Source organism: Neomonachus schauinslandi, chromosome 5 (assembly GCF_002201575.2).
Source record: "Neomonachus schauinslandi chromosome 5, ASM220157v2, whole genome shotgun sequence".
NCBI classification, from domain to species: domain Eukaryota; kingdom Metazoa; phylum Chordata; class Mammalia; order Carnivora; family Phocidae; genus Neomonachus; species Neomonachus schauinslandi.
Window position 1 is genome coordinate 129,868,290 of NC_058407.1, and position 13,271 is coordinate 129,881,560.

The 13,271-nt window shown below is 40.8% G+C and overlaps 1 long non-coding RNA gene across 1 annotated transcript in view; it reads left to right on the forward strand.

Annotated features, from left to right (window-relative positions):
- Positions 1-648: 648 nt before the first annotated feature.
- Positions 649-13,271, forward strand: part of LOC110586561 — a 34,371-nt gene continuing 21,748 nt past the window's right edge. Inside the window, exon 1 of the long non-coding RNA XR_002480704.1 lies at positions 649-680. This is a non-coding gene — a long non-coding RNA (uncharacterized LOC110586561). The remainder of the gene's footprint in view (positions 681-13,271) is intronic.

Sequence of the window (13,271 nt, forward strand, 5' to 3'; positions counted from 1 at the left end):
TTTCTGTCTTAGTCCTCTCTGGAATGGCTCTAACAAGGACGGCGTCTTCTCGAAGGCCCTTTTTGGACACAGGGAGAGAAACTTCTCCACAGACTCTGTTCTGTGTACGCTCACCATTCCTATAATGGAATGCCAGCAATGTTGCCTCAAGCAACCTGACACACACAACAATATGTGTATTCATTGGAATATTAAACAGTGAAACAATTCTACAGCGCAGGCTTTGTGATCCGTTGATCGCCAACCCTTAGATTCTCGCTTTGTCCTTCTGCACACATCACCCTGTGCCCCCAGAACACGCATTTTATTGCACATTTTGTGGCAAGATTTATGACAATTATCCCCCAAATCCATAATTAGCAAGTGGTAACAGATAGGCAGATAGATCCACTTAAGAGTGACATCTCTGACAGATTGATACCCCCCCCCCTTAAAAATACCTGCAAGGCTTCTCATATGAAATGTGGCTATACTCAAACACAATATTGGCAAGCCTAGTCTCGTGCTCACGGAGGGGGAGGGGGCTATAAAAGCAACATGTTCCCACAAGCATGGCAGAGCCCATGCATAAACCATTTGGCTTTGCAATTAAAAACAGGTTTGGCTTCCCTCTGCAACAGTTAGACAACGTCAAAGCAACATTCATCCCGAAAATTTTCCCTTGTGAATTCAAATGAACTGTGAGTCTTGGGTTTCTCTTTGTTTGCATGTGCATGCCTTGAGAGTGAATTTTTGGAAGGGGTCTGCGTTTTTCTTTCCGGGGTAATGCATTGATATGTATGTTTTGAATCACTGCTACCAGCTTGGTCTCTGTGACACTCTCCATTCTGTATTCCTTGGATACATGGTTAGCATTTTGGATTCGTTCCGTCAGGCTTATGACTACAGGTAAATTAACCCTCCGAGTCTGATCCTTTTGCCCTAGGAAATGAGCACTCATTCTAAAGATCTGCCTGAGCAATTGACTCGCACAGACTAGAACTGAGTTTCAAAGATACTGAAAAACATAAATGCATTGGCTCCTAGGAAGTAGAGTAAACTTGCCTACAATGATGGCTAATCGTATCTTTACCATTTTCATTCTTGGATGGTGCACTCAACTATTAGATCCCATAATATTTGGAGAAATCACTCCTTCCCCTTGCCTTACAATGAAGAGCCTAGAAGATACACCGCATAAGCCAATCCCAGTTCCAGTGAAATCACCTATTTTGTACAAGGTAGTTCGCTTCCGTGTTTTTTCTCTTCTTCTTTTTCCCATTCGATTAAGCAGAAAGAAACCAAAGAGATATTGCCCTTGACTGTTTACTGTTAAATGACAGGTTTGGAAGTTCTGCCACAGAAGAAATTGCAAAGTAGCAAAACCTAAGCCAAGATTCAAAAACTGTCAGAGCACAGCCACCCGGCCTTGTGAAGAGGTCTCAGCAATAGAACAGGCCACCAGCACTCAGGGCCATTCACTGATGTGCAGAGAAAGTTCTGTGAAAAGACAATATATTAGGAATGTACATTTTTCAATAACAATAGTGATGATCAACATTAATTAAAAGAGAGAGACAGACAAAAAAGAGCAATTAATCTCAGTGCCATATACTTGATCTAAAAGTTAACCTGGACCGGGGCGCCTGGGTGGCTCAGTTGGTTGAGCGACTGCCTTCGGCTCAGGTCATGATCCTGGAGTCCCAGGATTGAGTCCCGCATCGGGCTCCCTGCTCGGCGGGGAGTCTGCTTCTCCCTCTGACCCTCCCCCCATCTCGTGCTCTCTCTCTTTCATTCTCTCTCTCTCAAATAAATAAATAAAATCTTTAAAAAAATAAATAAATAAATAAAAGTTAACCTGGACCGACTCGGCCCCTATTTAATTTGCAAGTCTCACCAAACCCCACTTAAGAAATTTTAGTCTATTCAATGTTTCTTTGGGTGAAATTATCTTATCTCACACTACTCCTCCAAAAGTTGTTCAATAGAATAATTGTTAACATATAGATTGCCTTTTTGTTGCATCATTTGGAAATGCATAATTTGAGACAAATATAAAACATTTTTATAATGTATGAAGTAAAAACATTAGCAGAAGAAAGTAAATAAAAATATGCGAATACACATAGTAGTATGTGTAGTTGCACTGAAAAACTTAAAAATTGTTTAACCTATTTTGTCATACATTTTACCTTTCAGTGCTTGCACATAATTTCATATTTCTCAAAAATATATGTTTTACCTGTTCTAAGTCTGTGGATTCACAGTGAATAGAAAAAGAGAAAATAAATTTTCCTAAATACAAATTCTTATTTTTGTCTTCATAAAGGAAATCAATTCCCTCAATTAACAAAGTATTAACTATAAAGAAGTATTTTCCATTTTCATTAATTCCACATATCGGAGATTTTTCATTAATTTGGGTTCCCATTTAGTGGACTGTGTGTTTTATAACCTTGTACATAAAAGGTAAAGCGTAAGAAGCAACTTTAATTATAGTCCCGCTAAGGCAGAGAGATAAATTCAGCTTTTAGTATCATGAAAATCACATTATAACTTTGTAAAGAAAATTATGTACATAAAATAAAATAGAAACACATCTGTATGAAAATAAAATAATTTCACAAATCTTTATGTAGCTTAAGTCTCCCCTCCATTTGTCAAAATATTGCTTATTATTGGAACATTTTTTAATGAGCAAGGAACTGCTATCAATTCATTTCAGTATCAACAAGAGGGAAGAGAAAAACTATGCTTTTTATAAGCTTATAAGTTTTACTAGAGAAGTTACTTTACGTGAGCATAGTCTTTATTAATTCAGTGCTAACAGGTTCATTTCCTCCCGGTTATAGATCTGAAGTGTAGTAGGAGGAAAAAAGGAATAAAGGGGGTTATTAGGTCTTTAAGCTCACGTTTTCAAACCTAATAAATGACGTGATTAAGCGATTAGAGAAAGTTATTGAGCTAGAGAAGGGTTAAATAAAGGAATGTTCAGAAGTCATTTGGAATTGTGATAATTAACTTTTTTGCGAGAGCTCCAGCAGCCCAAGTGTAAAGGGCTGCTTCCAAGAGCGGGCTGGAGAATCGGGAAGTTATTAAAGAAAATTCCTAGATCTTAATCACGAGCTTACATTTCTGTAAATTAAACGCCCTCCCTGGAAAAGAAAAGGTGTACACGTGTCATTATATCATTATACTAAACGTGTCACACATCTGAACTGAAAAGTCCCATTGCCAAAGTGATTCTCGGCAACTAGAGTGACCGAGCAGTGTTTAAAAAGCGTGTGGGTGTTCTAGTTCTGTTTTTAAGCCACGCATCCAACCTTACAAGCTGGAGACTTTGCTTTCCCAAACTGACCATAAGTCCTATTTCTGAGGAGGCTTTCTTGATGGAAACGAAATGAAATGAAAGCACCTGTAAGTTGGAACCACATCACTTATAATATATGATGCTGAACATGAATTGAATCGCAAGTCCTCCCTTTTCCCCTGTGGTTGAGAACCAGGGACGAAGCTTAAAAGTGAACTTCTGCCTCTCTTCTTTTTTATTTTTGGTCACACACATCCTGTAAAAACATGGCTGAAGCACCAACTTACCACACAGGTGTGTTTTGGAAGTCGCTAGTAAAAAATGATCTTAAAACATTCAGAAACTGCCAGGCTCTGAGAAAATGCTTATTAAAGACTCATAAACTTGTGAAAACTGAGGAGAAAACATCCAGTAAACTTTTTTGTGTGTGTGCGCGCGCTTTAAGGAAGTTGGTGTAGTCTCCACACACGTGGGCTTGGCTTGTGAACTTGGGCAAGAAAAACAAGCTTGGCCATTATTTCTCAATAGAGCACTACGGAGAGTGAAAAAGAGCAGCTCAGACTGCACGAGGTCAGCCCGGAAGGCAGGGTCAATTCTGGTCTTGGCTATTATAATTCTGCACTTTCCGGAGTGAGCAAAACTCCCGCATGCATCCCTGAGCACTCCCAGAGAGGGCCCATGCTCTCGATGGTAAACCAAGTATGAACATTGTCCCATGAAATGGACGGTGGTCACTGAGTCTGTTTCTGCCAGAGACCTGGAGCGGGAGGTGGGTGACTGAGTGAACCGGTGGGTGCTTTTCACAACGGGTCTGGGATTCTTTCATTGATGGGTGACTGTAATGAGAATCAGATTCACATGGTCTCAAAGCTCCCGACGCCGTCCATTGACAATCTTCTAAGAACTTAGGGTTTCGTGAAGACCAGAGGGAAGGAATTTATTTCTCCAATTTTATGACACATGTAGAATGTTTATTTTTTCATTTAAAAATTATTTTAAGCGTAAAAAGTAAAAATAAATAAAAATAAAAATTATTTTAAGCGAAAAAAATTTTTATTTCAAGCTAACTCAATCGACTAAATTCTACATGGCTACTTCATTTCTGAGAATGTAGTGACTCTGGTCTTTATTCAGCAGCACGATTTTCAAACCTGCTTAAGCCTAAGAATCTCCTAGGATGCTTGCTAAAAATACACATTCCTGACCACTGTCTTAGACCCAAGGAATCAAAATCTCCAAAAAAAAGAGTCCTGAACATAAGAAATTTTTTAAGCGGGGCGCCTGGGTGGCTCAGTCGTTAAGCGTCTGCCTTCGGCTCAGGTCATGATCTCAGGGTCCTGGGATCAAGCCCCGCATCAGGCTCCCTGCTCAGCGGGAAGCCTGCTTCTCCCTCTCCCACTCCCCCTTACTTGTGCTCCGTCTCTTGCTGTGTCTCTCTCTCTCTCTGTCAAAAATTAAATAAAATCTTTAAAAAAAAAAAAAGAAATTTTTTAAGCATTTTAAGTATTGCTTATGATCAAGCAAGTTTGGGAAATCCAGTTTAATTTGAATAGATTCCATGTTGGAAATAACTAAATGTCCAAGAAGAAGAGAAAGAGAGCAGTCTCTATTATATAGCTCCAAGAAGCATGGTGATCTCTTTCCTTGGAGACTTTCTGAGGTCTGCTATATAGATTGAGAGATAGCACGATCCACCAGTAGTTGGTGTTCACTTCCAACATGCATAAACACGCATACAGAAATATTTTTTAAACGCTGTCTCACAAGCTTTAGGGAAGTATATAGGGTAAAAATTATAAGTAAAGAATCTCAAACATAATGGTCAAAAAATTGTTAAATAATGTTAAATGAAACAGAAAACTATCCAGCCACGTAATAATATCTAATTATCCAGTAGCTACTTGGCATCTCATGAGATTCTATTCCAACGTAGTGAATTTAATAAATCATACAGATGTGAGCCTAAGCCGTGGGTGCATCTGTGTAGAGATTCGCATAGACCTCCAAGAACACAGCTTCCAAAGATGAAAGCTGGTAACAGTATATTGCTTTGACTGAGATGGAATAGCACAATCACAAAAAAATATATAGTGCTTTCTTTTCAGTATCATTACTTCTGTACTGAAAATAATATTCATTGCAAAGCCAAGAAATGCCAATAAATACGTCATTTGAAAATTATTATTTTTGTTTCACCTTTTGGTTAACAAAACTGTAGCCAGCTACACCAGACTACAATGGTTAATAACTCTGATTTTTTTTTTTAATAGAGAATACAAAGCTATCCAGACTGCCTAATGTAGGAGTTTACATAACAAACAAGTAAAAAAGAAAAAAAAATATGGTTTCAGTTGGGCCAATTCATACTCAGTGTAATACAATCTCCTCTAAAGTAATACCTCTTATAGGTCAAATATCTCTTCCTACCCGCCCCCGCTCCGTCTTCCCCCAAAACACACAAAGTTCAAGTGCTGGGGTGTAGATAAACACTCTTTCCTCTCATCGTTGCAATTCATATTCTAGGTATTTTTCCCAGAGAATTCTTCTGAATAAATTGCTCCTGCCGCAGATCGTAGTAATACTCTGTTTTTGTGTATCAGAAACATAGTAACAGTTAGCAAACCAATAGCAAACCTTATTACAAAGACAGAAACTGAGGTACAGTTGGCTGACTTGCCTGTGCTCACAGGGGTTGGAAGGGGCTTTTAGATCAGCGAGGCTGGTCAATATCCCAGAAAGATCCGGGCAGCAAGCAGGGAGTGAACGTAATTACTGTCATCATTAGTGTTATCTGTATATCCAATTAAATAATTGTCATTTCCCTAAAACTTCACAAGGGAAAAACCGTAAAGAATAATTTAATGCAAAAGTAACAAAATGAAATTTCCACCTCCAGAAATGGTAGTGACAGGCCACAGTGGCAAATCTGTGCCACAGATCATCGCTTGCCCTTTCGCTTAGCTTAAATGCCTCCAGGGGATCCTAATAGCTAGATGATATGTTTGCTTTGGAATCAGATACCTGGAACGGTTAGCAGATGACCTGAACACTCAGTGATAAATTCGGCCTTGTCTGTTTGCTTATTTGTTACCTGTATGTTGTGATTGAACATTCCCACTCAAAGATTGGCTTTAAAATTAAAAGCAAGAGTCTGGAAAATTGTTCAGATGATATTCGTAGGCTGAGGTCAACGGCAGTACCTTAAGTCTATTTCCAAATGGAGATAAAAAGGAGATGTACCTGCCTCTCCATTTTTTTTTCCTTTACCTCTAGACAGAGAGCACACTTTGCAACCTCCAGAGAACCCCATCCATTGTGAAAATAAAGTTTAACCTCCAAGCTATGCCTGGATTTGGCTGCAGGAAAGGTGGGAAGTGAGACTGGACAGCGACCCAAGGAGCCTCTTCATCTGTTCTCATCTCTCTATCCCCACCCTCACCAGGCCACCAGTGGGAGCAAAGCAATGTTGTAAATCCAGGGAGAGTTTATAGGCAAACACGTAATGTCTCCTGGACTCCCAAGTAGAACAAACTTGGAATTGCTCCAGCTGTAAATAGTCCTATGGGTGGGGACATCAAATATTAAGAGAGGGGAGAGTTGAACCAGAGGACCCAGCATCTCGTGCTCCTCTTGTGGACAGAAAAATCCTGTCAATGGCAACCACACAGCCCCCGGAAAAGAGACATCCAGCTTGCTGTTCCTGCATACAAACCCACATGCAAAAGAGGACCTAAGCATATTATCACTCGGGCATCCAATATCTATTGAGAACCTACTCTTTATTATGTGTAAGAGACTACCACAAGGATACAAATCAGCCTAAGATATGGTGCAGCCCTCCAGGAGTTTATCCGTGAGCAGAGGAGATTTAAACATGAGGACCCCTTTGCCAATAAAGTGACACATGAAAGGTATACAACTTAAGTATTACTATAGCAATAAATACATCTTATGGGATTTCCAAAAAAGTGAGATCACAGGCTCCTAACGTGTCCAGGAAAGGAAGAAATGACAAGAGTTTGGGCAGTTGCAGATCTAAGGGAGTCTCGAGGTAGGACAATAATTATTTCTGATGTTCAGGATTTACCTGAACATGTCGTTGTTCCTGATTGAAGACACTCTTACAGAGGAAGTGGCCACAGAAACAAATGTTAAAAAGTGCTTTTCCTTTGGGTAGGTTTTCAGTTTGTTTGATTTTATTTATTCCTTCCCTGTAGAAGTGTTTGAGGCTGGATTCGCTGAGTTCTATCGGAAGGACAAGGCAGGGGTGTTGAAGAAAGCTCTGCACACACTGAATAATTATGCTCTGTTTTTCTTTTGTATGCCCTTCTGATATCACAGTCATGGCAGCTCTAGCAAGTCAGAGCAGATTCGCGAAAACAAAGTTAATGAAGAAGTGAGGACTACATTCAGCTCATCGTATTTTTTTTAAGTACCTTTGTTATGTCTAGCCATTCTAGCCCAAACTTTCTCCACAATTCCATACTTGTTTCTAACACTGACTTAATGCGTTCAGACAATTTCTCCACCATACATTTTTCACAACTCAGTGCTGACGGGAACGTCTCTTGAGCCCTGTGGCAAATAGAAACCTCCACTTTCGCTGCTGCCCACAGTGCATGTGGGTTACCAAGGTCATTTTAATGACTATCGCGAATGTGGAAGCGTTGAGTCTCCATTATAAAAATAAAAATAAAGGAAGGAGGGAGAAAGGAAGGGAAGTATGGGAAGAGAGAGATTGAGAGGGAGAAGGAAGGGAAGAAAGAAAAGAGAAGAAAAGAAAAGAGAAAAGAAAGGGGAAAAATGGAAAGAGAAAGAACAGAACCGTGAGCATGCATGGCTTCAGAGCCCTGTCTTGGCTTGTCACAGATATTTCCCTTGACTGAAATAATAGTGCAATAAAGTTAGAGCATCAGTTACTTCAACAGCAAGCCTCCCAGCCACACAATCCTGCCATTCAAATGTCTTGCTCGTTTTTCTTGTTACATTATTATGATCAGTCTCTTAGTCAAGTCTCAGTTTGACTAACCTATTGCTATAGGTATACCCCGTCGACCTTCATCCCATTTAACAAAAGCAAGGTGGTGGCCCAGAACACTCCTGCTGTCTCCACTACTCTCAAGGCTCCAACCAGATGATCTGGCTCATCAGCTGTGTCTGAGACGGGGAGCTTTAGGACCACAGACTCTTTTTCTTTAGTCCTTCCTTTTATAACGAAGGTGTTGCTTGGGGTCAGTTCTCAACTCAGCGTTCAATCCATCGAGACAAGTATTAAGGAATATGTCTTTTGCCCTTCTTCACATTTACCTGTGGAGGAGGGACATTCCAGTAACGTGTAAGGAAAAGAGGAACCAAAACTGTGACTAGAAATAAAAATGATAGTAATCATTGACACTGACATGTTGTTTCTCAGGTGCCAAGCAGTTCTGAGAAGTTTACCCAGGCCTACTCGTGTACTCCTCATCACAGTTCAGGGACGTGGGTGCTGTGATAACCCTCATGTTAGAGACTAGAACCCTGAGATGCAGAAAACGGATTGTTTTGCCCAGGGCCACACAGTTGGTAAAAGGTACAGTCAGAACTGAAATCCAGGCAGCTCGATTCCAGATGTACACTCTTACCTCCTCCTGGTCCTCTGAAAACAATTCAGGAGCATTGCTTAGTAGAGTTTTTTGGCAGTCAGCACACTTATCAAATCTGATCCAGGTCAAAATTCTACATATGAAAAAGTCATGAGAAAAAATGGCATATGGGGTTGAGAGGTGATTTCCCCACATCAATCGTTAAATCCCGAGACTCTGAATTCACGTATTGAATTTTCTCTGTCTCAAGCCACATATGGATAAATATGTTTTGTATCCAAGAAGCACTGAGCCAGGCTTCCTCATCCTTGTAATGGAAGTAACACTACTCAACCTTGTAAGGTTGTTGTGGGGATAAAGGTAATGCAAGCAGAGCCCCAGGCATAGTGGACGATACATGGTAGATGATCAATACGCGGTAGTTACTATTTATAACTATTTATTGGATTTCTTCCCTGTCGTTCTCGCTATCAGATCTACCTTGCACTTAGGTGTCTATTCTCACTTCAGAAAGCAAATAAATGTTCCCACTCACCCAACAAAACAAACCGCAATGCTATGAAATGATATCCTCGACAGAACCCCTATTGGGAAATAGTGAATACACAAGCCAGTATTTCCTGGACTTCATAATCGGCTTTCAAAAGGAACACTTACATATGATGGTGAAAGTTGTTTTAGAAAGATCTATTAGAGCAGATACAACTATGGGAACTTGGATAGATGTGCTAACTGAAGGAAGAAAGTTACGGCCATGTAGTTATAATTAGATAAGGTGCATCCAAATACAGTTATGATCTGGTAATGGAGCTCCGTGTGTTTGGGGAGCCATCAGAGCATCTTTCTACTGTACCTTCGTCTCTGCCTTTCCCTCCCCATCAGAGAAGGAGAGCAGGTGTCAAATTACGTGAAGGAGCGTGGCTCCTTTTGCCCCATTGTCCTGCCCATGGCTTTCTCGTTCTGCTTCAGAAACAGAATTGGAGTCTTCCTTCCAGTGGTCACAGAGGCACTGGGTTCCAGGAGCAACCCAAGAGGGTGTTTCTCATACCTTGATACAGAGAAGGTAAAGTTAATTGTTGCGCAAATGCTCGAGGCTGGGACCTAACCTAATTCATATATCCTGACTTCTGGCTAGGACTTACATGTCCCACGCTGAGAGAGATCAAACTTTCATGCAAGTAGATATGACCAACTTAGGTTTCATAGGGAGGGCAGAGACATGCATGTATCTTTGCCTTTATTTGTATATTTGTGTGCCTGAATTTGTATGTGTCTGTGTAGGCATGTGTCCTAATATACGTGTGTCCATCCATGTGTCTGTGTGTGTCTTTGGGTGTATCTGCCTATATGCATATGTCTGTGCATTTCTGTGTATCTTTCTATCAGTTGTGTCTGTATGATGTGCCTTGGGGTCTGTAGGTCGGTGTGTTTGTAGGCTGTGCATATCTACACATGTGTCTGGATGCACATGCACGTGTGTGGGGAATGCACAGCATTTATGCAGAGAGAAACGCAAATGTGTCCTAGAGCACAATGTTCCTGTTTAAGACACCAGCCCCTAATGCACGTTTGATCCACACTTGGCCTGAGCAAGGGGAGAAGAAGAGGGGGAAAAGAATGGTTAGGCCATAACTGCAAGAGCCAAGGACCCATTCTCTAATGCTTTCGTGGCTGTGCCTGATTTCTGTTACTACCAGCCACACTGAATGGATCGCATTCTCACCCAGTTTTGAAATGATGTGTGAGAGTATGTCCCTGGGGCCACAGGAGGTCCCACTTCAGGAGGGCAACACTCAAGGAGGACAGAAGAAAACTTTTTCCTCTCCCCCCCTAGAACACATAGATGAGCCCATGAGCCCAAGAGAGTAACGGTAATCATTAGTTCACTAGGTGATTTCAGAAAAGGTGTCATGACCTTTTCTTCCAAAGCCTGCCTTATTTCCTTAATTGAGCTAGCATTTTCTAATAGAAACATTATCATTCGACATCAGAAATACCAAATACAGGAATCCTGTACACATCCTAACCTTGACCAAAAAAAAAATACTTTACTGGAAATGTTTGCAAAATGACAACACTATTAAATGGAAGATAAAGAAACAGGCATGACCACAGAGAGGAGAAATAAGGGAACACCTCGAGAGACCTCTAATCACGAAGCTCTGGGAAAGACTGGAATGGCTTAATTAGCCACTGATTAATTTCTGGTTAGAGATATCCTCTTTAAAAATATTTTAATTCACTAGCTTGATAAAAAAAACTTTTACACACCAATTGTGGTCTCTCGTTATGAAGCTAATACCCAGGATGATTTCTCCAGATGCTTTTCTTCTCGAACATTCACTGATCATTATCCTTAGGATAATTCTGCAAAAGAGCAGAATTCTAAACAGCCCAAATCCCCATCCCTACACTTGTATTAAAAATTATTTTGGGGTGGTGTGAAGAGGGGATGAGGAAAAAGAACAAAGTTGAACTGAAAAACAACTTTGGAAAATTTGTAAGCCAGAATGACGTGTGTGTGTGTGTGTGTGTGTGTAAGTACAGGAATTGATATCCGGGCACATTTTTTTACAATGTCCTGAGCTGATAATCAGAAGACCTGAATTCTAATCTTTACCCTTCACTGATTTCTTGATTGACCTTTGTCAAGTCACTTCAAACCGCCCTGTAGTGGTTTCAAGGGCCCCTCCTGGCCAAGTTGTGTTGACTCAAATTCTTTCTCAACCACTTAATAGTTGCATAACTTTAGGCAAGTTACTTAACCTCGTTTGCCTCTCTATTCTTATAAGAGTTGGAAGATAATTGCTTCCAGTTCATAGAGTGGTGGTGAAGGGCAAATGAGATAGTAGGTATAAAACACTGTCTGGGGGCACCTGGGTAGCTCAGTCAGTTTAGGGTCTGCCTTTGGCTCAGGTCATGATCCCAGGGTCCTAGGATCGAGCCCTGCATCAGGATCCCTGATCAGGGAAGAGTCTGCTTCTCCCTCTGCGCGCTGCTCCCCCTGCCTGTGCATGCTCTTATTCTCTCTCTCTCTCTCTCTCTTTCTCTCAAATAAATAAATAAAATCTTTTAAAATTAATTAATTAATTAAAAAAATAAAATACTATCTGGAGCATCAAAAGTTCTCAATAAATATTAGTCATTGTTATTAGCTCTGAATCAGTGTCCTCAGGTAGAGCAGGAGAGGGCCAGAGTAGATGACCTAATGAATTCTTTCAGTCTTCAGGAAAACCATCATAGAGAATACAGCTAATAACCCAGAACCCCCAGTCCCTGTGGCCACAAGGAGCCCTCCTCAGATCTTATTTATCAGAGGTCATGTTCATGTTGTCGATCGGTCACACAGGCCCTATTGATTCATCTTCTACATGCAGTTCTGATGACCATGTTCATCTGATTTCTCAGACTACAGCAAATTAGAAGCTGAGGAAGGAGAAAGGATGTTGGAAGAAAAACACCTTGGAGGCAAGAATGATTGCAGATGACCTGATGTTAACAGAGTAAACAGTGGTGATCACAGAATGAAGTATTGTGCATCACCATGACTTCAAGTCATTAAAAAATTCTTGGGCAGCTCTTAACTCTCAAACTATTTCTATTAAAAATTATTAAAAATTATTCACATTTTATAGGCTAGGGATTATCAGCTTCTGATAATTCCCTTTACTGGCAAGATGTAACTGGTTATTGTTTAAACCTCTTCCCAGTTTTGCTGGCCCTCTTTCATCTCTCCTGGCTCGGCATCTCTAGCACCATGATGCAGGTGGTAGCACTGTCCAGATCTTCTTTTGTCTCCCAGTGGGGAGATGGATAGAACATGAGAGAATATCAGGTGAGGTAATCAGCACCGACTACACCAAAGCCTCCCTATATAAGCCTGATTCATCTTCTAGCACCATTCGAATATCTGTTATGATATTTTCAGCACAGATAATAGAAAGCCCCATCACAAAATGGCTTCGATAACAAAAACATTATTGTTTCACATAATTGCAAGACCAGAGAGTGAAAGAAAGTTTCCAGGCAAAGTCTGATCACCAGCACAAGAATGTCAACAACGTCTATGTTTTTTTCTCTTTCCTCCCTGCCGCCCTCAATACCAACTTCATCTTAAGGGTGGCCCTAGACTCATCAGATAGTGTCAGTGAAATTGGAGCTGTGCGCTCCCTTGTTCATGTCTAGCAAGACGAAGAGACAAGGCTCTACCTCAGGCACTGAGTATAGGTCCTTCCCTCCGTTTGTTGGGTGGACTCCAATTACAGACCTACCCCTGGCTCAGTAAGAGAAGCCAGAGGAATGCCCACACTTATCGCCCCAGATCAGGCATGATCTACTCCTACAGTAGAGAATGAAGTCGTCTGCTCCTTTGTCATCGGAGGGAGGGGTAAACACATACA